Genomic DNA, 25,001 nt, shown 5'->3' on the forward strand with positions numbered 1-25,001 from the left:
CCTGTAAGTTACAGAGTAGATATAGTATCATATTTTAAAAAAGAGGAATACTGTTTATATCTAATATAAATATAGAAATGGTCAAAAGAAACAAGGTTCTAATGAGTGTCCAGAAAGGTGTCCAGCTCATACTGAACAAGACTTAGGACACAATGTAGCAGAGAGGGTTGCCTCATCATGGCAAATACCTAAGGCTCTGACCCTTATAATGTAACACGTGCGCTGAGACAAAAAATATGACCCAAATAAAAAAATAGATCAAAACTCCAGAAAAAGAGCTAAGCAAAGAGGAGATAGCCAACCTATCAGTTGCAGAGTTCAAAACACTGGTAATTGGGATGCTCACAGAAATGATTGAGCTCAGTCGCAAAATGAAGGAAGAAATGAAGACTACACGAAGTGAAATGAAGAAAAATATATAGGGAACCAATAGTGAAAGGAAGAAACCTGGGACTCAAATCAATAATTTGGAACAGAAGGAAGAAATAAACATTCAGCCGGAAAAGAATGAAGAAACAACAATTCAAAAAAATGAAGAGAGGCTTAGGAACCTCTGAAACAACTTTAAACATTCCAACATCTGAATCATAGGGCTGCCAGAAGGAGAAGAGGAAGAGCAAGAAATTGATAACTTATTTGAAAAAATAATGAAGAAGAACTTCCACGATTTGGCAAAGGAAATAGACTTCCAGGAAGTCCGGGAAGCTCAGAGAGTCCCAAAGAAGTTGGACCCAAGGAAGCACATGATAATTACATTACCCAAGATTAAAGACAAAGAGAGAATCTTAAAAGCAGGAAGAGAAAAGGTGACAGTTACCTACAAAGGGGTTCCCATTAGACTCTCAGCTGATTTCTCAAAAGAAACCTTACAGACAAGAAGGGGCTGAAAAGAAGTATTCAAAGTGATGAAAGGCAAGGACTTACATCCAGGATTACTCTATCCAGCATTCTAATTACTCTCATTAGAATGGTAGGACAGATAAAGTGCTTCTCAGATAAGGTCAAGTTAAAGGAGTTCATCATCACCAAACCCTTATTATATGAAATGTTAAAGGAACTTATCTAAGAATTAGAAGAAGATCAAAAACGATGAACAATAAAATGACAACAAACTACAACTATCAACAAATGAACCTAAAAACAAAAATAAAAACGAGCAAACAACTAGACCAGGAACAGAATCACAGAAATGGAGATCACATGGACGGTTATCAGTGGGGAGGGGTAGGGGAAGAATGGGGTGGAGGTACAGGGAAAAAGAAGCATAATTAGTAGGCACAAAATAGATGGGGAGGTTAAGAATAGTATAGGAAATAGAGAAGCCAAAGAAGTTACATGTACGACCCATGGACATGAACTAAGGGAGGTGGGTACAGGAGGGTGGGGGGTGCAGAACAGAGGAGGATAAAAGGGAGAAAAAAATTTGGACAAGTATAATAGCATAATCAATAAAATATACTTTAAACAAATAAATAAAACAATCATTCATTAAAGCGTTGAATTGTTTCCCATGGTTGGGGGGCAGAGAAAAGACCTATAATATATAACTTGCAGAAGAAAACAGGATTTTATTTATTTATTTATTCATTCATTCATTAATTTATTTAATCCTCATCCGAGGATACTTTTTCATTGCTTTTAGAGAGGAAGGGAGAGAGAGAAGCAACAATGTGAGACAGAAGCATCAACTGTGTGCCTCCTGTACACACCCTGACCAAGGATCATGCACACTAAAACACGGGACAGAACCCACAACCTAGGTGCACCTTGCCTGGGAATTGAACCTACACTTTTCAGTTATAGAATGACACTCCAGCCAACTGAGCCCCACCATCCAGGGCAGGACATAATTTTATTGAGATTTCTTTGAAAGGACAAATAAAAAGCATAACTCAAAAAAGAAAAATGGTTATTTAAAAAAAAACTGATAGGTTAAAAACTTCTACTCTTTGTAAGACACTGTAAAGAACAGGAAAAAATCAAACTCAAAAGTGAAAATATCTTCAAAATATAGAAAAAAAACTAAAAAGAGTGAATTTTACTGTATATAAATTATACTTTAATAAACAAAAAAGCTCCTCAATCAGGCATCTATATCAGACTCATTTAGGTGTCCCATGTCATGCCTAACTCCCCATTCTGGCAGCACTCTCCTCAAGTGTCTGCAGAGTAGCACTGTACATTCTGGCCAGTCCATCTCTCACGCCATTTGGGGAGCTGACCAGCTCAAGGGAACTACTATTGAGTAATGCAACAGCAAGTGCATGTGCCCAGCGACAGCCTTCAACTAAGGACAGAAACAATAGGATAAATACTCTACCTCCTGTCCCAGGTGGATCCGTCTGAGGGGCATTCTCCTGCACTTTCTTGGAGTGTTGTCACAGAGAGTGAGCCCACAACCCACTGTGGTCATGGGCTCCATAAATTGCTCTGAGTCTATCTTTTCCCTCTTTCTTGTTTCAATCTTCCCTACACCCTCATGCCTCTTTTCTGGGTATTTGTTCCAACATAAACCACTTATACATTAAGTTATGGTCTCAGGGTCTGAGAGAATCCATGCCATGTCACCTTCCACAATGACTGGTCCATGATTTTGCTTCAGCAGAAGCCAGGCTCTTTGCAATGACCTTCAAGGCCCTACACGATCCATCTTTATTTATCTTTTTTTTTTTTTCTCTCCCCTTACTAATTATGCTCTAATCCTGCTTGCTGTCCCGGAAACCCTTTAGCTCTACCTTCAGGACATTTGCATTGGTTACTTCCTTAGCCTAAAATATTCTCTAGATATCTAAGCAGCTTACTTCTTCATTTTCTAAAGTTTGTCTCAAATATAGTCTCATGGAAGGCTTTCTGACTACTTTACTTAAAATTAAAAGCTGTCCTTCCAAACCCTCAACATACAATTATGCAGCTTTATTTTTTTTACAGCAGTTATTCAACTTCTGACATAAAATGATGTGTTTAAAAGTTAATATAGTTCGTTTTTCCCCACCTCAATGTATGCTACATGAATACTGATTTTTTCTATTGTATTCACTACTACCTCATCAGTGACTTAAAGAATTGCTGATGTTCAAGTTAATAAATAATGAATGAGCAAATCCTTTGTATACAGAAATGCAAAATTTTACAACCACTATAGAGGACAATTGTGCAATATTTATCAAAATTAAAAGTGCATTTAACCTCTGAATAGGTAACCCCATTTCTAACATTTAACCTATAATTCCCTGTCCCCTTTCCATGGACACACACACATAGTTATTTACATAAAAATTACTCATTATAAATAACTTAAGTGCCTTTCCTAAGAAATTGGTTGATTAAGAAGCACAAATTTTCAGTTATAAAAATAGTCATGGGGATGTAAAGTACAGCATTGGGAATATATTCAGTAATCTTGTAATAACTATGTATGTTGTCAGATGGGTATTAACCTTATTGAAATGATCACTTCCTAAGTTGTATAAATTTCTAATCACTGTGTACAACTGAAACTAATATAATATTGTTATATAGAACAAAGGTCTCAAGGTCTAAGCTATTCTTGATAAATGCTAAAATGGAGGACAGTATTTTGCAGATAAGCTATAAATAGGATAAGCTTGACAAGAACCCAACCTGTAAGTGTACCCAACTGCATAAAAGAAATAAACATATTTGACCAAATAATGTACATAAGCAATAGCTAAGCCCCCCTTCAGGGAGGCAGGGCTTTGGATATGAATTCTTTATCTCCTTTACTTGCTGCAATTTAATAAAACTACCTTGCAATAACCACATCTCCTTTTTGAATAGAGCACCCCAAACAGCAAACCCCTTGGATTTGGTAACAAAATTGTATGTCATTTGTAAGTGAAAAAAGAATTTCTTAAAGATTGATTGAAAAAAATCAATGGAAGAGGCACAGGTGGCAGAGGAGTGAATGGAAGACACACTGACCTCCTCCCAGGACCAATCTGGAATTTACAATTGTGGAGAAATTGCCCAGAACAAACAACTGAACAATAGCAAGAGAGAAGACTTATAACCTCAGACAGACAGGAGAATCAGCTTCAGCACAACCTGTTTGGTAAGGAGTGCAATAGAGACTCGAGAGGGCTGACTGGGTGCTCACAGGCTGCAGTGCTGGAAGAATAATTTAAAGGTTGGTTGTATCCCCCTGAGAAGTGTGGGGTCTAAACCCTAAGCTGGAATCCCCAGTCTAGAGCACCAGAGCCCCAAAAGTACACAGATAACAACTAGCGGTGAAAAGCAGCAGGGTGGCTGTCTGCCAGAGATGGACAGTGGAAATGTAAAGAGCTGTTTAAAGGGTCAACACACAAATTTTCATTTGCAGACACTTACCCTGGGCTCCAGCAAAGGTGGGGACAGAGTGGGCTAGAGATGCCTGAGAAGAAACTGGAGACAGAAGCTTTGGGGAGAGAACTGAGAAAGCAGGTGCTGAGTCATCCCCCATATGGCAGCAGCTATTGTGCTCAGGAAGACCACTCCCCTCTGCGCAGCAGCAGCCTGAGGGGAAACAATGGCCCCAACCCCAGGGGGGATTCTGCCCAGTCTTATGGTGCTTAAGCCTGACTGCTGAGTGCAGAGTAACTTGATTAACAACTGAAGGAGACAGCCACAGACAGTAGATCCCTTGTAGTCTCAAACAGGTTGCCTAAGGCCAGACAGGGTCAACATCTGGCATCACTAGAGGTGAATCCAGAAAGAAATAACAGTGGTAAACACTAGAGGCTACTGAGATGAAATCCACTGTGGTCTTCTCCATGATTTGTGATATTTTCTTTCCTGCATAGCTTTATGATATTCATTTCTTATCCATCATTTGTGCATATTAAGTCACTAGATTTTATACCATGGTTTATTTTTCTCCTCTCTCCTAATATCTTAATCTTCTTATACCCTTATTAATACTGGTTCATTTGCTGTTGATAGTGGGATTGGGGGTGGAGGGAGTTATTTTTGCACATGTAGGATTGTTTCCTGGGTTTTGTGGTTTTCTTCTGGCAGCACCTGTCCAACAGCACACAAGACGTGGTGGGCAGAGTGACCCTCAGTCAACCAACTGGAGGGATGGACACACCAAAGAAAGAACCGAAAGAAATCAAAACCCAATTATATCCAGAGAGCCAACACAAATGCCATAAAGGGCATCACAAACACATAAGTTCAGGAGATCAAAGAGACTGCACCACTGAACGTCACAGGTCTCCCACCATAGAAGTTCACACCACAAACTCAGTGAGTCAAAACAGATCAACTTAAGAAGCAGAAGCAAACAAGAAGAGTCTCACAAATAATGGGCAGACAAAGAAACAACCCCCAATTGAAAGGAAAGGAGGAATCCTCAGAAAAGGTGCTAAATGAAATAGAGACAAGTCAACTATCAGATACTGAGTTCAAAACAATAGTTGTAAGGAAGCTCAATGAGCTCACTGAGAATTACCAAAAACTACAGAGAAACTACGAGGAAGTTATTGCAAACTATATCAGCATAAGAAAGGACATAGAAACAACCAAAAAGAGTCAAGAGAAGATGAAGAATACAATTTCTGAATTGAAGAACACAGTAAAAGGAATCAAAAGCAGGCTAGATGAAGCAGAGGATCAAACCAGTGAGCTGGAGGATACAGTAGAAAAAAACTCCCAGAAAGACTAAGAAAAGGAAAAAAGACTCAAAAATAACAAAGAGGGATTGAGGGAACTGCAGGACAACATGAAGCATGATCCTTTCCATATAATAGGGATACCAAAAGGAGAAGAAGAGGAGCAATGGATAGAAAACCTGTTTGAAAAAGTAATGATGGAAAACTTCCCTAATTTGATTAGAGCAAAAGTCATAGAAGCCCAGGAAGCACAGAGGGCCCCAATCAAGAGGAACCCAAAGAAGACCACTCCAAGACACATCATAATTAAATGGCAAAATTAAAACACAAAGAGAGAATCTTTTTTTAAAAAATATATTTATTGATTATGCTATTACAGTTGTCCCATTCCCCCCTGGTCATTCCACTCCAAACTGCCCTCCCCCTCCCTCCCACATTCCCCCCCTATAGTTCATGTCCATGGGTTATACATATAAGTTCTTTGGCTTCTACATTTCCTACACTATTCTTACCTTCCCCCTGTCTATTTTACACCTATAATTTATGCTACTTATTCTCTGTACCTTTCCCCCCCTCTCCCCCTCCCACTACCCTGTTGATAACCCTCCATGTGATCTCCATTTCTGTGGTTCTGTTCCTGTTCTAGTTGTTGGCTTAGTTTGCTTTTGTTTTTATTTTAGGTGCAGTTGTTAATAACTGAGTTTTCTGTCATTCTTACTGTTCATATTTTTTATCTTCTTTTTCTTAGATAAGTCTCTTTAACATTTCATATAAAAGGGCTTGGTGATGATGAACTCCTTTAACTTGACCTAAAGTGCTGAGAAGCACTTTATCTTCCCTTCCATTCTAAATGAAAGCTTTGCTGGATAGAGCAATCTTGGATGTAGGTCCTTGCCTTTCATGACTTGGAATACTTCTTTCCAGCCCCTTCTTGCCTGTAAGGTCCCTTTGAAGAAATCAGCTGACAGTCTTATGGGAACTCCTTTGTAGGTAACTGTGTTCTTTTCTCTTGCTGCTTCTAAGATTCTCTCCTTCTGTTTCATCTTGGGTAATGTAATTATGATGTGCCTTGGTGTATTCCTCCTTGGGTCCAGCTTCTTTGGGACTCTCTGAGCTTCCTGGACTTCCTGGAAGTCTATTTCCTTTGCCAGATTAGGGAAGTTCTCCTTCATTATTTGTTCAAATAGGTTTTCAATTTTTTGCTCTTCCTCTTCTCCTTCTGGCATCCCTATAATTCAGATATTGGGACATTTAAAGATGTCCTGGAGGTTCCTAAGCCTCTCCTCATTTTTTCCAAATTCTTGTTTCTTCATTCTTTTCTGGTTGGATGTTTCTTTCTTCCTTCTGGTTCACACCGTTGGTTTGAGTCCCAGTTTCCTTCCCATCACTATTGGTTCCCTGTACATTTTCCTTTGTTTCTCTTAGCATAGCCTTCATTTTTTCATCTAGTTTTCAACCAAATTCAACCAATTCTGTGAGCTTCTTTATTACCAGTGTTTTGAACGGTGCATCTGATAGGTTGGCTATCTGTTCGCTGCTTAATTGAATTATTTCTGGAGCTTTGAAGTGTTCTGTCATTTGGGCCATTTTTTTTTTTTTGTCTTGGTGCTTCTGTTACTTAAAGGGGCGGAGCCTTAGGTGTTCACCGTGGCAGAGTAACGCTGGTAGCTGTGCTGTGATGCTGTGGGGGAGGGGCCGAGAGGGAGTAATGATGCCTGCTCCACTCTCCACCGGATTACAGTCTTTCACTCTGCTACCCACAATCAAATTGGGCCCCTCTGGTGCTGGTTCCCAAGTGGGTGGGCTTATGCATGCCCTAGGCCCCTGTGGGTCTCTCCAACGACCTCTCCTGTGAGGCTGGGAGTTTCTCCTGCTGCCGCCCAACCCCACGGGTGTTTTCAATCAGAGGTTTGAGGCTTTTATTTTCCCATGCTGGAGCCCTAGGCTGCGCAGTCTGCTTCGCTCCCCGCTGTTCATCCTGCTTTATCTGTGCGCGAATGTGGGGCCACGGGGTGCTACCCGCTGCTCTGCCTGCCCCGTTCTCCGTCACTCTGAGTCCGGCCCTCTCAGTTTATCTGTGTGCGAATGTAGGGCCACAGGTTCTGCTAGTGGTCAGACTGCCTGCCCCGTTTGTCCCACACTCCGCCAGTCTTGGTCCCACCACGGCAACATGAGTCCTCTCCACCCCAGCTGCCCATCTCCGCCCCTCCTACTGGTCTGGATGAATGTTTATTTTTTATCTCCTTGGCATCGGACTTCCTTTCCGTTCGATTTTCCATCAGTTCTGGTTGTGTGAGGAGGCGCAGTGTGTCTACCTACGCCACCATCTTGGTTCTCTCCACAAAGAGAGAATCTTAAAGGCAGCTGGAAGTAACTTACAAGGGAACCGTTATAAGAGTAGCAGCTGACTTCCCCATGGAAACACTACAAGCCAGAAGGGAATTGCAAGAAATATTCCAAGTAATGAAAAGCAAAGGTGTGTCCTGGCTGGTGTTGCTCAGTGGATTGAGTGCCACCCTGTGAACCAAAAGGTCACTGGTTTCATTCCCAGTCTAGGGCACATACCTATGTTGCAGGCCAGGTCCCCAGTAGGGGGCAAATGAGAGACAACCACATATTGATGTTTCTCTCTCTCTCTCTTTCCCTTTCCCTCTTTAAAAATTAATTAATTTAAAAAAAGAGAAGAAAAGGGCTGCAACCAAGGCTACTCTACCCAGCAAAGCTCTCAATTAAAATAGAAGGCAAAATAAAGAGTTTCCCAAACAAAACACGGATGAAAGAACACACCTCCACCAAACCCGCACTTCAAGATATGGTAAAGGGACTGCTTTAAGAAGAGGAAGAAAAAGAGTGAGAGAGAGAGGAACACAGGCGCAAAGGGGGTAAAATGGCAATGATTAAGTACCTAACAATAATAACCTTAAATGTAAATGGATTAAATGCTCCAGTCAAAATACACAGGGTAGCTGAATGGATAAGAAAACATGACCCACATATATGCCGCCTAAAAAAGACCCACCTCAAAACAAAAGACCTACACAGCCTGAAAATAAAGGGTTGGAAAATAATATTCCAAGCAAATGAACAGGGAACAAAAGCCAGGGTAGCAATACTTATATAAGACAAAGTAGACTTAAAAACAAAGGCCATAAAAAGAGAGAAAAACACTTCATAATACTCAAGGGAAGAATCCACTAAGAAGACATAAACATTAGAAACATATATACACCCAACATATGAACACCCAAATACGTAAGGAAAACCTTAGAGCACTTCAAAAAAGATAGAGAGAGCAACACACTTACACTAGGGGATTTTAATACCCCACTGTCAAAAATGGGTAGATCTTCCAAACAAAATGCCAAAAGGGATATTGCAGAATTGAACAATGCCCTAGGTCAAATGGGCTTAACTAATATATATATACATAACCTTTCATCACCAAGAAGCAAAATACACATTCTTTCAAATGCACATGGAACATTTTCAAAGATAGACCACATGATAGGACACAAGCCTCAACAAATTCAATAAAATTGAAACCATATCAAGCATTTTCTCTGGCCACAAAGGACTGAAACTAGAAACCAACCTCAATGAAAAAACTAAAAAACACTCAAATTTGCAGAGACTGAAGGCATGCTATTAAACAATGAATGGGTTAAAATGAGGTCAAGGAAGAAATCTAAAAGTTTCTGGAAGCAAATGAAAATGAATGCACAACTGAGGGGAACCCCATCCCGTGGAGTCCTCTTGGCTGTGGATGAAATGAGCTGGCCTGGACAAAATCTGCCTGGTAGGGGAAAGGGGGTGGTGATTCTCTCCAGTGGAGAATGCCCCAAGCCCTTCTCCTAAACAGCTTTTATTTGGGATCAGTGTGTGTAGGGGTATACAGCATGCATGCATAGCTCATCAATCAATGTTCAAAGGCTATAGTTATAGAAAACAGATATTACCTATAGATAACAATTGAAGAAATGCAGAGATCTTCCTCAGATCAGGGTCTGTTAGACATGCTGATGCCAGATGGTTGTTAAGGTGTACTTCATGAGATGAAGAATTCACTCCTTATGCTTTGAGCTTAAACATATGGTTTATGGCAACAGGGCTATACAAAGCAAAGCAAGCTTCAAAGGATACAATGTATTCTTCAGGACTGATTTCCCATGGGAACCTTCAGTGTTAGTATCAGGTCATGCTTGCCTCCTGCATTCCTGGCTTTCCAGTCAAGTCTTACAGGCCTCTTTCAAGGGCTTCCTTGCATGGGGCTACAGTCTCCAATACCACACAAAGTGGTCCCCAACACACAACAGTAGAAACTTATGGGACACAGCCAAGGCAGTACTGAGAGGGAAGTTCATAAGGCTACAGGCCTACCTAAAAAAGATAGAAACATTTCAAATAAACAACCTACCCAACATCTACAAAAACTAGGGGAACAACAACAAACAAAGCCCAGGTAGAATTAAGGAAATAGCCAAGATCAGAGAAGAATTAAATGACATAGAGACTTAAAAGAACAATTCAGGAGAACCAAGATGGTGGCGTAGGTAGACACACTGCGCCTCCTCGCACAACCAGAACTGACAGAGAATCGAACAGCAAGGGGGACCAACACCAAGGAAATAGAAAATAAACATTTATCCAGAGTGGTAGGAGGGGCGGAGACGGGCACCGGGGTGGAGAGGACTCGCGTGGCTGTGGCGGGACTGAGACTGGCAGAGTGTGGGACAAATGGTGCAGGCAGTCCGAGCACTAGCAGACCCTGTGGCCCCACATTTGCACAGATAAACTCAGAGGGCCGGACTCAGAGTGGCGGAGAATGGGGCAGGCAGAGCAGTGGGTAGCACCCCACGGCACCACATTCGCCCACAGATAAACTGGACAAACGGTGGGGAGCGAAGCAGACCGCATAACCCAAGGCTCCAGCACGGAGGAAATAAAGCCTCAAACCTCTGATTGAAAACGCCCGTGGGGGTTGGGGCAGCAGCAGGAGAGACTCCCAGCCTCACAGGAGAGGTTGTTGGAGAGACCCACAGGGGCCTAGAGTGTGCACAGGCCCGCCCACTCGGGAACCAGCACCAGAGTGGCCCAGTTTGATTGTGAGTATCGGAATGAAAGATTGAAAGCTGGAGTAGAGTGAGGCGGGCGCCATTGCTCCCACTAAGCCCCTCCCCCACGTACAGCGTCACAGCGTAGCGACCAGCGCAGCCCCACCCCGGTGAACACCTAAGGCTCCGCCCCTTAAAGTAACAGACACACCAAGACCAAAAAAAAAAAAAAAAGGCCCAAATGACAGAACACTTCAAAGCTCCAGAAAAAAATACAACTAAGTGAGGAAGAGATAGCCAACCTATCGGATGCACAGTTCAAAACACTGGTTATCAAGATGCTCACAGAATTGGTTGAATCTGTTCGAAAACCAGATGAAAAAATGAAGCCTATGCTAAGAGAAACAAAGGAAAATGTACAGGGAACCAATAGTGATGAGAAGGAAACTGGGACTCAAATCAATAGTGTGGACCAGAAGGAAGAAAGAAACATCCAACCAGAAAAGAATGAAGAAACAAGAATTCGGAAAAATGAGGAGAGGCTTAGGAACCTCCCGGACGCCTTGAAACGTTCCAACATCCGAATTATAGGGGTGCCAGAAGGAGAAGAGGAAGAACAAAAAATTGAAAACTTATTTGAACAAATAATGAAGGAGAACTTCCCTAATCTGGCAAAGGAAATAGACTTCCAGGAAGTCCAGGAAGCTCAGAGAGTCCCAAAGAAGCTGGACCCAAGGAGGAACACACCAAGGCACATCATAATTACATTACCCAAGATTAAACGCAAGGACCTACATCCAAGATTACTGTATCCAGCAAAGCTATCACTTAGAATGGAAGGGAAGATAAAGTGCTTCCCAGATAAGGTCAAGTTAAAGAAGTTCATCATCACCAAGCCCTTATTATATGAAATGTTAAAGGGAGTTACCTAAGAAAAAGAAGATCAAAAATAGGAACAGTAAAAATGACAGCAAACTCACAGTTATTAACGGCCACACATAAAACAAAAATGAGAGCAAACTAGGCAAACAACTAGAACATGAGGGTTGTCAATAAGGGAGTGGGAGGGGGAGAGGGGGGTAAAGGTACAGAGAATAAGTAGCATAGATGATAGGTGGAAAATAGACAGGGGGAGGGTAAAAATAGTGTAGGAAATGTAGAAGCCAAAGAACTTTTAAGTATGACCCATGGACGTGAATTATGGGGGGGAATGTGGGAGGGAGGGGGGTGGGCAGGATGGAGTGGGGTGGGGGGGAAATGGGACAACTGTAATAGCATAATCAATAAATATATTAAAAAAAAGAACAATTCAAAGTATCGATAAATACAGGAGCTGGTTCTTTAAAAAGATAGACAAAATCAACCAGCCTTTAAGAACGCTCATCAAGAAAAAAAGAGAAAAGATCCAAAGAAACACAATCAGAAATGAAAGAGGAGAGATTACAATTGATACCACAAAAAAACCAAAGGATTGTAAGAAATTACTACAAACAGCCAACGCCAAGAAATTTCAAAACCTGGGTGAAATGGACAAATTTCTGGAAATATATAATCTTCTCAAACTGAATGAGGATGAAGCAGAAAGGTTGAACAGACTGATAACAGCTGGTGAAATCAAAACAGTAATCAAAAAATTCCCAGCACACAAAAGCCCGGGACTGGACTGTTTTACAGCAGAATTTTACAAGACATTTAAGGAAGAGCTAACCCCTATCCTTCAAAGACTATTCCAAAACATCCAAGGAAACAGAAGACTTCCAAACTCTTTTTATGAAGCCAGCATCATCCTAATCCCAAAACCAGATAAAGACACAACGAAGAAAGAAAAATCCTCAACAAAATATTGGCAAACTGCATCCAGCCATATATTAAAAGGATCATACACCATGATCAAGTGGGATTCAACTCAGGGATGCAAGGATGGTACAATATTTGCAAATCAATAAACATAATGCATCACATAAACAAAGGAAACACAATAATTACATCATCACATCAACAGATGTGGAAAAAGAATTTCATAAGGTACAGCACCCATTTATGATAAAAACACTTAGCAAAGTGGGAATACAGGGAGCATTCCTCAACATAATAAAGGCCATATATGAGAGACCTACGGCCAACATCATACTCAATGGGCAAAAACTAAAAGCTTTGCCACTAAGATCAAGAACAAGACAAGGATGCCCGCTTTCACCACTTCTATTCAACATAATATTGGAAGTCCTAACCACAACAATCAGACAAGATAAAGAAATAAGAGGCATTCAAATCAGAAAGCAGGAAGTAAAACTGTTATTGTTTGCAGATGACATGATAGTGTGCATAGAAAACCCTACAAGACTCCACCAAAAAATTATTTGAACTAATAAGTGAATTTGGCAAGACAGCAGGATACAAAGTCAATATTCAGAAACCAAAGGCATTTTTTGTACACTAACAATGAAATATCAGAAACAGAAAACAGGAAAAAAATCCCATTTGATATAGCAACAACAAAAAATAAAGTACCTAAGAATAAATGTAACCAAGGAGATAAATGACTTGTACTCAGAAAACTATATAACACTGAAGAAAGAAATTAAGGAAGACACAAAAAAATGGAGCATACACTGTGTTCATGGATTGGAAGAATTAACATTATCAAAATGGCCATACTACCCAAAGCAATTTATAGATTCAACACAATCCATATTAAAATGCCAAGAACATATTTCACAGATATAGATTAAACATTTCAAAAATTTATATGGAACCATAAATGACCCCAAATAGCTGCAGCAATTTTGAGAAAGAAGAACAAAGTAGGAGGGATCACAATACCTGACATCAAACTATATTACAAGCCCACGGTAATCAAAACAGTCTGGTACTGGCATAAGAATAGACACATAGATCAATGGAACAGAATAGAGAGCCCAGAAATAACCCCAAGTCTCTGTGGTCACTTAATATTTGACAAAGGGGTCAGAAGCATAAATTGGAATAAAAATAGCCTCTTCAATAAATGATGTTGGGAGATCTGGACAGCTACACACAAAAAAATGGAACTCTACCACCAAATTACACCTTACACAAAAACAAACTCAAGATGGAAAACGACATATATAAATCACAACACCATAAAAGTCCTACAGAAGAACATAGGCAGGGAAATCTCATATATTCCATGCAGTAATATTTTCACTGATATGTCCTCTAGAGCAAGAGACGTAAAGGAAAGAATAAATGGACTTAGTCAAAATAGAAAGCTTCCACATGACTAATGAGAGCATCATTAAAATGAAAAGGAAACCGAGTGTATGGGAAAATATATTTGTCAATGATACCTCAGACAAGGTTTTGATCTACAAAATATATAAAGAGCTCACACAACTGAACTTCAGGAAGACAAAAAACCCAATTAAAAAATGGGCGAAAGACTTGAACAGACACCTCTCCAAGGAGGACATACAGAGGGCCCAGAGGCATATGAAAAGATGCTCAGCATCACTAGCCATCACAGAGATGCAAATTAAAACCACAATGAAATACCACTTCACACGGGTCAGAATGGCCATCATAAACAAAGCAACAAACAAGTGTTGGAGAGGATGCGGAGAAAAAGGAACCCCAGTACACTGTTGGTGGGAATGCAGACTGGTGCAGCCATTGTGAAAAATAGTATGGAATTTCCTCAGAAAACTAAAAATGGAACTGCCTTTTGACCCAGCATTTCCACTGCTGGGATTATACACTAAAAATGCGGAAACACCAATTCAAAAGAACCTATGCACCCCCAATGTTCATAGCAGCACAATTTACAATAGGCAAGTGCTGGAAGCAACCTAAGTGCCCACCAGTAAATGAGTGGATCAAAAAACTGTGGTCATTTACCCAATGGAATAGTACACACCAGAAAGAAAGAAGGAGCTCCTATCCTTCAGAACGGTATGGATGGATTTGGAGAATCTTATGGTAAGTGAAATAAGCTAGGCAGTGAAAGATAAATACCCTATGATCTATAAATGGAATGTAATTAGCAAAAAAAAAAAACACAAACAAGCAAACAAAATATAACCAGAGACATGGAAATAAGGAACAAACTAACAGTAAGTAGAAAGAAAGGGGGAGAGGGTAATGGAAGAGGGGGAAAGGGAAGGGTCATCAGGAACCTGTATAAAGGACACGTGGACAAAGCCAAAGGGAGGTAGGATCGAGGGTGAAAGTGAGGATGGGTGCTGTGGGGAGGCCTCGTGGGGAGAAAATGGAGACAACTGTACTTGAACAACAATAAAAAAGAAATCTTAAAAAAAGAAAAAAGGAAAGGAAAAATCAATGGTACATTCACATAATGGAGTACAATGCAGTTGCAAAAAGAAAATAAGTAAGTTTACAAAATACTAATATGGAAAAGTGTCTAGAATATATTGTCATGTGAAAAAATACAATGAATAAAACAGGATACACAGAATACAAACTGTTGGCTAGGAATGAGAATAAAATTATCCATATTTGCTTGCTTTTCATAATTAAACAATGGGTGGATATACGAAACACAATGAAGGTGGTTTCCTACAGGAAGCAGAGGACACTAGGATAGATGAAGACAGGGATGGCCTTTGGAATGTCCTGCCTGATCAAAGTCTCTTTACTTGGGGTGCCTTGGTCTATGCCATAGAGTCTATCTAACAGTGTGATTTATGGAGGGGGCCTTGGGCAATGCGGTATCAGTTTGACTTCTGGAGACTAAGGTCAGCCTTGCAGTAGTGCAGCCATGGCTATGTGATTGGCCAATAAAATCTGTAGAGTGGAGACCAAAGGAACATTTAGGGAGAGTGGAGATAGAATTTCCTCCCTCTGCCTGGTTACCCCCAGACTTTACCCTCACAAACTCTCTAATCAAGTGGCCTCTCCTGAGCAGTCTGGCTCTGGGGCACCCTTACTCTTACCCTTGAGAAGAGCCACCTTACTTTGCTCAAGGCTGGCTCAAACCCACCAGTGTCACACCATGCAGTGGCTTTTGCAGGTAGGATCATCACTAAGTCTGGCTCATTCTGGGCAGGGGGACCAAGAGCTGCTTCTGGCCATGAAAATCTGGGGCCTGCTCCTTTCTGGGCTCTTTTGCTTCTGCTCTGAAGCTCTGCATGGAGGTCTAAGGTCAGATGAGTGCCCTCTTCACAGAGGCCCCCTGCTTCCAAACTCATAAAGAGTGGCTTTGTTCCAAGGGAGGTGGGACCTGGGCCTAAGAATCAGAGTAACTTTGGGATCATAAACCTGACTCTTGAAATGTCAAACTTAACACAGAAACGACCCGCAGCAGCAAGGGTTAGGGGCCTCAGTATAACCCAAAGGGATCTGAAGAGACACTGGAAGTTCCAGAATACATTTGTCACGTGATGGGATTCTATGCACATTCACTTAGAATTTTGTCCCTGGATTCGGGGATAGTTCAATCTGCTGAAAGCTATGAAGATACTAGAAACAGTTTCAGTTTGGGAGTAAAATACACTAGTCTTTGAATGTAAGCCTCATTGTTGGCTAGCCTGTGACCTGAGCTTTTGTTTTTCAAATAATGCATTAGATTTTAAATTAAATTTTATTTTATTATTTTTAATTTATTTTTATTGAGATAATATCAGGTAACATTTTATAAATTTCAGGTGTGCAACATTATAATTTGATATATGTATATTCTATTAAGTACATACCAGAATTTGACTCCAAAGGCAAGGTAAACAACAAAAATAAACAAATGGGTGCACCTCAAACAAATCTTCCCCACAGCAAAAGAAACCATCAACTATAAACAAAAAGGCAGCCAACAGGATGAGAGAAGCTATTTTCAAATAATACATTACATTTTTAATTGCAGATAACTATACCTACCTCCTGGATGGTTGTAAGATTTACTAACCACTCAACAAAAGGAAAAGCAGTTATTGCTTATTCTTAGTGATGATGCTGTGCTACATGCTTTACATGTGACGTTTTTTGGAAGGCCAAGAAACAGTCATAAAATTCTCATTTTCAGGTAAGAAACTCGACTATTACCCAGATTCCTTCTCTCTTTGTGGATTTGTCTCCCTCCCTACAGGTGACAGAGCTAGAATTCACCTGGGTCTTTCTGCCTGCAGAGCCCTGGCTCTCACTGCAGACCCACGGCCTGGACTTTCTGGCACATTCTACAAAATTTTCTTTGAAAAAAAGAAAAAAGTATTTCTTCCACTCCTATGCCTTTTAAACTCAAAGTCACCAAAAGAATCCAAGGTACATATCTCTTGGGAATAAAGCTGTGAAACATACTGTAAATAAAAGGGTAGAAAATGAAGCACAACATTACCCTAAAAGAATGGTATCTGTGACCAACCTCAAGAAAGGAAAAAAAGCTCCTTGGCTTTTCAGAGATAAAGACTACAAGAAAATACACACAACGAAAATAAGAAAAAATTATTGTGCAAACCATGCATCTTCCAGAAATGGATATAAGAACATCTTTTAATTAAATTTCATATATTGAGTGTGTATTTGGACAATATCATTTTTCAACATTCATCATTTCTATGACAATGACAGATTTTTAAAAAATTGTATCCTATGCACACTGGGGTTGGAAATGAATAGATTCATTAAGAATTTAGAGCATTCTTTGTGGACACAAGCATAAAACTTAAACAGAAGCTTCCCTAAGAAAGGCTGGTGGTCCCTGCCCGCACTTGGGACCTCGCCCCTAAGTCCCGCTGGGTGCCAAGGAACCTAGCCTAGGGGTGTAAAAGCTGCCGGGCCTCTGCCTCCCCAGTCTATGGTAAAGTCAGGAGGGGGAAGGCGGAGGCAGATGTGGTGGCAGAGGCGGGGGTGGGGGGTTGGGGATGAGTGCCTGCTGAGGGGCTGCGGGCTAGGCTAGGAGGGCCGAGACGAAAGTTACCTCCCGGCTCCCTGGCGTGTGGTGCTGCCTCGCTCTGTTGAGACTAGACAGGCGTCGCTGAAAGCGTCCCAGCTAACTCAGGTGGGTGGGGGTGACTCGAGGCCGCGTCCCATGCCACAATGAAGAGAGTCTCTGTCTAACCTAGCCGAGAGCAGAGTCCTTTGTATGGGTGGATTCCTAAGGTCGTGGATTTGCCCTCTTAATAGGATTGAATTTTCCGTTTTTGCAAATTTGGACCCTATTCGGATCATTTGCGCTTCTTTTAGGAAGAACAAAAACATAAACCCTTTCACCCTTTTCCCTTGAAATTCCTTCCTCTCTCCCCTCTGGTCACTGTCGGCCTTTTCTCAATTTCAGTGTCTTTGGTTATATTTTGCTTGCTTGTTTGTTTTATTGATTAGGTTCCTATTAAAGGTGAGATCATATGGTATTTGTCTATAAAGGACACATGGACAATAACGGGGGGTGGAAATGGGAGGGAGGTGGGGAGGTCTGGGGATTAGGCTGGGGTGGGGGGAAAAGGCAGAGAACTGTACTTGAATAACAACAAAATTAGAGGGGGGAAAATCCATCTGTTACAAAGCTTAATTAAAACTAACTACAGGTGATGTGTGGTAGAACTATGTACTTGAAACCTGGATAATTTTGTTAACCAATGTCACCCCAATAAATTCAATTAAAAAAATAACAAAAACATAAACCTTTAAAAAGTAAATGTGATTGACAGTGGTGACAGTTTAATAAAGCTTCAACCCAACTGTATTTATTCGTTTTGTGTAGTCTCAGAAAATCAAGAGTAAGTTTTGCAATTTGGTTCTTTTCATCCCCCTTGAAATTACATGCTAAACAAGTCTGTTAATAAGCCTTGTCACTACTTTAATACTTCATAGATGTTTCTTGTTTTCCTTATTTTAGGTAAATACATTTATACATTTATTTTTAAATTAAAAGGCATGCTCAATTGATCAAAATACTTCAATGCACAATCAGATAATAGAAGTTCCCTCCCAGTCTCCATCCTTCTTCCCAAATGTAACCAATGTTAACTAGGCTTTCCTCAGTGTGGACACAAATAAACACACATTTTTCAAAAACACTGTGTCTATTTATACACTTATTTTCTCACTTAACGTTGTTTTGTGGTCCAGGTGTCTGGTCATGCTTTGTGCAACAATTTTTTCCTGGATGCGTATTATTCCATGAAGGGTTTTATCAGATTTTTTTTACTTAATTCCTTTTTAATGGGCATAATTCCTTTCTAATTATCATCACAAATAATGTGTAGTTAATATCTTTGTCCATATATCGTTGCAAACTTTAAATAGCTAATTGAAATGGAAGTATTTTACCCATTTCTTATTTTTTTTATTGTTGTTGGTGAGTTTAGAAGTTCTCTGTACATTTGGGATATTAATCCCTTTTATAAATATGTGGTTTGCAAATATTTTTCCCATTTTGTGAGTTGTTTTATTTTGTTAATAGTGACTTCCTGATGCAGAGTTTTTAATTTCGATGAAGGTTACTTTGTCTATTTTTTCTTGCCTGCAGCAAACCCAATGTCATGACATTTTGCCCTATTTTGCTTCTCAGAGTTTTATTTTTGTAAGTTTTACACTTTAATCGTTACAGTTAGTTGAATTAATTTTTGTATATGCTATTATTTAAGGTTCCAAATTCATTCTTTTGCATATGAATATCCAGATTACCTAGACCATTTGTTCAAAACACTGTCTGTTTTTCATTAAATGGTCGTTGTGCCCGTGTGAAAAATCATTTAAGCATATATGTGAGGGTTTATTTCTAATCTATTTTTATATATTTGCCTTTATGATAATCTCACATTGTTTTGATTATTGTAGATTTGCAGTAAATTTAAAATCAGGTAGTGTAAGACCTCCAACTTTTTCAAGATTGTTTTGACTAGGGATCCTTGAGATTCCATATAGATTCTAAGATTTTTTTTCAATTTCTGAAAAAATGTGCTGCTAGGAATTTAATTGGGATTATGATGAATCTATAGATCTATTGTATTGACATCTTAACAGTATTGTCTTCCAATCCATGAACATGAGATATCTTTTCACTTATTTATATCTTCTTTAATTTCTTTTAGCAATCTTTTGTAGTTTTCACTGTACAAGTCTTTCACCTCTTTGAACATTCCAAGTATTTTATCTTTTTGATGCTATAATAAATTAAATTGTTTTCTTAAATTATTTTTAGTATCTTTCATTTTAGTGTACAGAAATACAACTGATTTTATTTATTTTTAAGTATATTTTATTGATTATGCTATTATAGTTTTCCCAATTTTTTTCTCCCCTTTGTCCTCCTCTATCCTGCACCCCTACTCCCGCCAGCATCACCCCCTCCTGAGTTCATGTCCATGGGTTGCACATGTAACTTCTTTGGCTTCTCCATTTCCTATACAATTCTTAACCTCCCCCTGTTTATTTTGTGCCTACCTATTATGCTTCTTATTCCCTGTACCTCCCCTCATTCTTCTCCTCCCCCTCCCCACTGATAACCCTCCATGTGATCTCCATTTCTGTGTTCTAGTTGTTTGCTTAGCTTTTGTTTTTGTTTTTAGGTTCATTTGTTGATAGTTGTAGTTTGTTGTCATTTTATTGTTCATCATTTTTGATCTTCTTCTATTTCTTAGATAAGTTCCTTTAACATTTCATATAATAAGGGTTTGGTGATGATGTACTCCTTTAAGTTGACCTTATCGGGGAAGTACTTTATCTGTCTTTCCATTCTAATGATAGTTTTGCTGGATAGAGTAATCTTGGATGTAGGTCCTTGCCTTTCATGACTTGGAATACTTCTTTTCAGCCCCTTCTTGTCTGCAAGATTTCTTTTGAGAAATCAGCTGAGAGTCTAATGGGAACTCCTTTGTAGATAACTGTCTCCTTTTCTCTTGCTGTTTTTAAGATTCTCTTCTTATCTTGAATCTTGGGTAATGTAATTATGATGTGTCTTGGTGTGTGCTTCCTTGGGTCCAACTTATTTGGGTCTCTGAGCTTCCTGGACTTGCATGTCTATTTCCTTCACCAGATTAGGGAAATTCTCCTTCATTATTTGTTCAAATAAGTTTTCAATTTTTTGCTCTTCCTCTTCTCTTTCTGGCAGCCCTATGATTCAGATGTTGGAACGTTTAAAGTTGTCCCAGAGGTTCCTAAGCCTCTCCTCATTTTTTTGAATTCTTGTTTCTTCATTCCGTTCCTGCTGAATATTTATTTCTTCCTTCTTCTCCAAATCGTTGATTTTAGTTCCAGTTTCCTTTCCTTCACTGTTGTTTCCCTGTCTGTTTTTCTTCATTTTAGTTTGTATGGCTTTCATTTCTTCATTTATTTTATGTCCATACTCAACCATTTCTGTGAGTGTCCCGATTACCAGTGTTTTGAACTGTGCATCTGATAGGTTGGCTATCTCCTCATTGCTTAGTTCTTTTTCTGGAGTTTTGATGTGTTCTTTCATTTGGACCATATTTCTTTGTCTCTGTGCACCTGTTACGTTGTAAGGGACAGACCCTTAGGTATTTGCCAGGATTGGGCAACCCACTTCTCTGCATTATGGTGCTGTATCTATGGGAAGGGTCAAAGAAGGGACAATGCTGTTTGTTCAGCACTCGCTCCGTTTTCAGTCACTTCCCCCACTACCCAGAAGCAAATTGGGCCCTTTTGGTGCTGATTCCTAGATGGGTTGTGTATGCCCTAGGACCCCGTATGTCTCTCCAGTGGACTCTCCTGTGAGACTGGGAGTTTCTCCTGTGGCCACAACCCCCACAGATTTTTACAGTCAGGGGTTTTGAGGCATTATTTCCCACACTGGAGCTCTGGGTTGCATGGTCTGTCTCACTCCCCAGTTATTCCTCCTGGTTTATCCACATGTGAATGTGGGCCTACTTGGTCCACCAGCCACTGCCTTGCCTCATGTCCTCTCCCCCTCGGCTGCCCATCTCCTCCCCTCCTACCAGTCTTGATGTTTCTTCTTTAACTCCTTGATTGTCAGACTTCCATACAGTTCTATTTTCTGGCAGTTCTGGTTGTCTTTTATTTTTCACTTGGTTGTTGTCCTGCTTTTGGTTGTGTGAGGAAGTAAAGTGTATCTACCAAGGTATACTCCACGGTGGCCAGAAATCCAGAAATACAACTAATTTTTGTATGTCAATTTTGTGTCCTGCTACTTTGCTGTATTCATTTATTAGCTCCAGCTGTTTTTTGTTTTGTTTTGTTTTTTGTGGGGTTTTTTTTGACTCTAGGATATTCCACATATAAGAGCATATCATTTTCAAACAGATAGTTTCTTCTTTGCAGTTGGTATGTTTTGTATTTCTTTTTCTTGCCAAATTCCTTTGATTTGCCTAAGTTTTCTGTCTAAAATTTTCAGTACTATGTTGAGTAGAAGTGGTAAAAATGAGGATTCTTGCTTTGTTCCTGACCTTAGAGGAAGACTTTCATTTTCCACCATTGGGCATTATGTGTGCTGTGGGCTTTTCACATTTGGCTTTTATTATGCTAAGATAGTTTGAAACTGAGATATTTTTAACATACCTTATTTTTCACTGTTTTGTCTTAGAGACAGTTTACAGAAACACGTGTTATTAGTGATGAGGCAAACATGTTCACAAATTTAAGGAGAAAAATCATGTTTATTAATAGTAATTGCTTCTTTTACCTCATACTATTCTGTGTAACAACAGCAAATATAGTAAATGGTTTGGCATCAAATATGCTTTTAATAACATATAAATTATGCATATCATACTCTATTCACTGCCTGCAGCATTAGATCCAGACTCCTTGGAGTGACAAACAAGGCTTACCATGATTTGGTCCCTTCTGTCTCTCTGACCCTGGTTCAAATCATTTCCCCAGCAGGTCCCTTCAACAAAGCTAGGGGCAGAGAGCTTGTGCAGTGGGTGCATTTTCTCAGGCTCTTTTTGCCTAGAATCCCCTTCCACCTCATCTTTCTCTGTTGAACTTCATTATATGATATTTCAAATTTCATTTCTTCCTTCTCAGATCCTTCTCTTTCATCATCTTTCTAATCTAGCTGCCAAAAGATGTGCTCAGCTCTATCGCAAGTCCTTAAAATATATTACAATAGTCTTCTGTGAACATCCCCCTGAATAAATCTTGAGCTCCTGGAGGCACAGTTAGCTTTTTTTATCACTGTCTCCCTCAGGATCCTGGAGTATGGCAGATGTCACAAGTCAGTGCTCCACAATATTACCTAATTAACGGAATGAGCTGAATTTGATTTTTATCCAGCTACCTACCACTCACATGTACCTTCATTCATATTTATTAAGCTCTATTAGGGATAAAGTAATATGCTAAGGGCAGGGGATGCAGAAATATTATGATGAATGTACCACAGGTGCCTTCATTAATTGCCAGACTAGAGGTAAATAAGTATAAGGTGCTACCAAGTTGGTGCAGAAGGCAATCACTTTTTCCTGATGAGACATTAAGAAGACATTTGATTTGGATCTTGAGAGATGAACAGAATTTTATCAGTCCATATACCAGAGAAACATTCAATTGAAGGCCATGAATCTGAAGGGTGGAAATATATGAACTTAAATGACCATAGAAAGAATATGTGCTTATTTAAGAAATGCAAACAATACAAAAGTATTTTAAGTCATCATTCCCTAATTCTACAGTCAGAGTGGGATTCTAACATTTTTCATTATATACGCATATAATATTTTTTATTATGTGCAGTTTGTGTTCTATAGAAATAAGATCATGGATATTCTGCAACTTGATTTTTGACTCATATCATGAATAACTTTCTATGTCACTACATCTGAATCAACGAAACTTTAAGCCATATTTTGGTATGGTTGGATGCCCATTGAATAATTATGCTTTTTGAAGGAATGATGAAAAGAAATGTAATTGATTTTATTGTTCTTATGTTTTATGCATAGGCATGTGCATGCTTACATAAAAAGAAGTCACCCATATATTTTTACCTAGAACAGTGTCAAACCTACCTAAGAACATACTCTTTTGCCTCTTTTCCTTCTAGGGATTCGATTAATTTCTCTCTTATATTTATTTTAGGTTTCATGAGCATCCCAGTTAGATTTCAAGAAGGCTGAAAAAGAGAAGAGCTTTAACTTTATAAGAATAAATAGGTAAATAGCAACTGACAGGGTCAGCAGACTCAATCAGCACTGCATAATGAGATAGTATTATTTGAATAGTGATGCAATTAGATTTCTTCTTTCATTTCCTTAATTTGCTGATATTTGCCTTGATGTGAAAAAGTTATTGTCTAATCTCTTTAAGAAATTATTTTCCTTTGGTAGGAATAAAAAGAACATGTGCAGATTATTGTCAATTATTTATGTTTCATTTTCTTTTCTGCCAAAAGAAACTCTTATTGGTAGCACCTGTAGGCTTCTAGAATATTAGAATAACAGCATAATTTTGTGCATAAAAACAAAATCATTCTGTCAAGAAGTAGTAAGTCAATGCAAACATTCTTTCACAAAGTAAGAATTCTCTAAATTTTTACTCTTTACCCAATGCATTTGGTTGAACTATAAAAAACTGTCAATATCCAGAAACAATAGCAATTTCATATGATTCAAAATAATACAACTATAAAAAAATAAAACTATTAAAATTAAGGCTATTTAATAGACACTTCTAATTTTCTACATCTAGCTAAGGAAGTCAGCTTAAAGTAGAACTTTGTAGAGAAAACAAGCCTGAAGCCTAGCTTTGATGTGTTCTTCTATATGCAAAAGTGGATGTACATGTACACTTTAATATTCAAAACAATGAGTATTGCATGAAATTACCCAGAATGTTAGTCAATGAGAGAAGATATCTACATGTGCTTGTATCGAGCTTGTTTTTATTAGTAGTGTACCAAACTTAGAAAAAAAATTCCCTCTCCAGATCTATTAGTATTTTCCTACAATAAGCAGGTAGGAGTTGGTTGAGAGCACATACGTATGAACTGAAAATCTGTTTGTGGTGTGGCTAGAGCTGGGGCTTCTAGTACTGCTCTGGCCGTGAAACTACATAGGTGACTGGGCGAGTTAACCTTCTGGGTTAGATTCCTCCCTGAGAGAGACTCGCCTAGGTAATTTCTAGAGTGTCTTGCATTTTTAAAATCCTGCTGAGTCAACCACAGACTTGCCTCTCAGACATGTATATTATCATTCATTCCTTTGTCTTAAAAATGTGCACTTAGAACAATAACTAAAAAGAAATAAAATAAAATGTTTGACCTGTTCATGGTGTAGGCTATTTGATCACAGCAAGACTCTACTTGCATGATTGACAGACCATGGTATGTAAGGCTCATCCTTTGTGCTGATGACATAATTTCTGTCATTTCAAATAACTGAGGGGCTATTAAAAGAAGAACAGAAGAGAGAAAACCAAAACACTTTTTGGGTCACAG

This window comes from Desmodus rotundus, chromosome 1 (assembly GCF_022682495.2).
Source record: "Desmodus rotundus isolate HL8 chromosome 1, HLdesRot8A.1, whole genome shotgun sequence".
Classification (NCBI taxonomy): domain Eukaryota; kingdom Metazoa; phylum Chordata; class Mammalia; order Chiroptera; family Phyllostomidae; genus Desmodus; species Desmodus rotundus.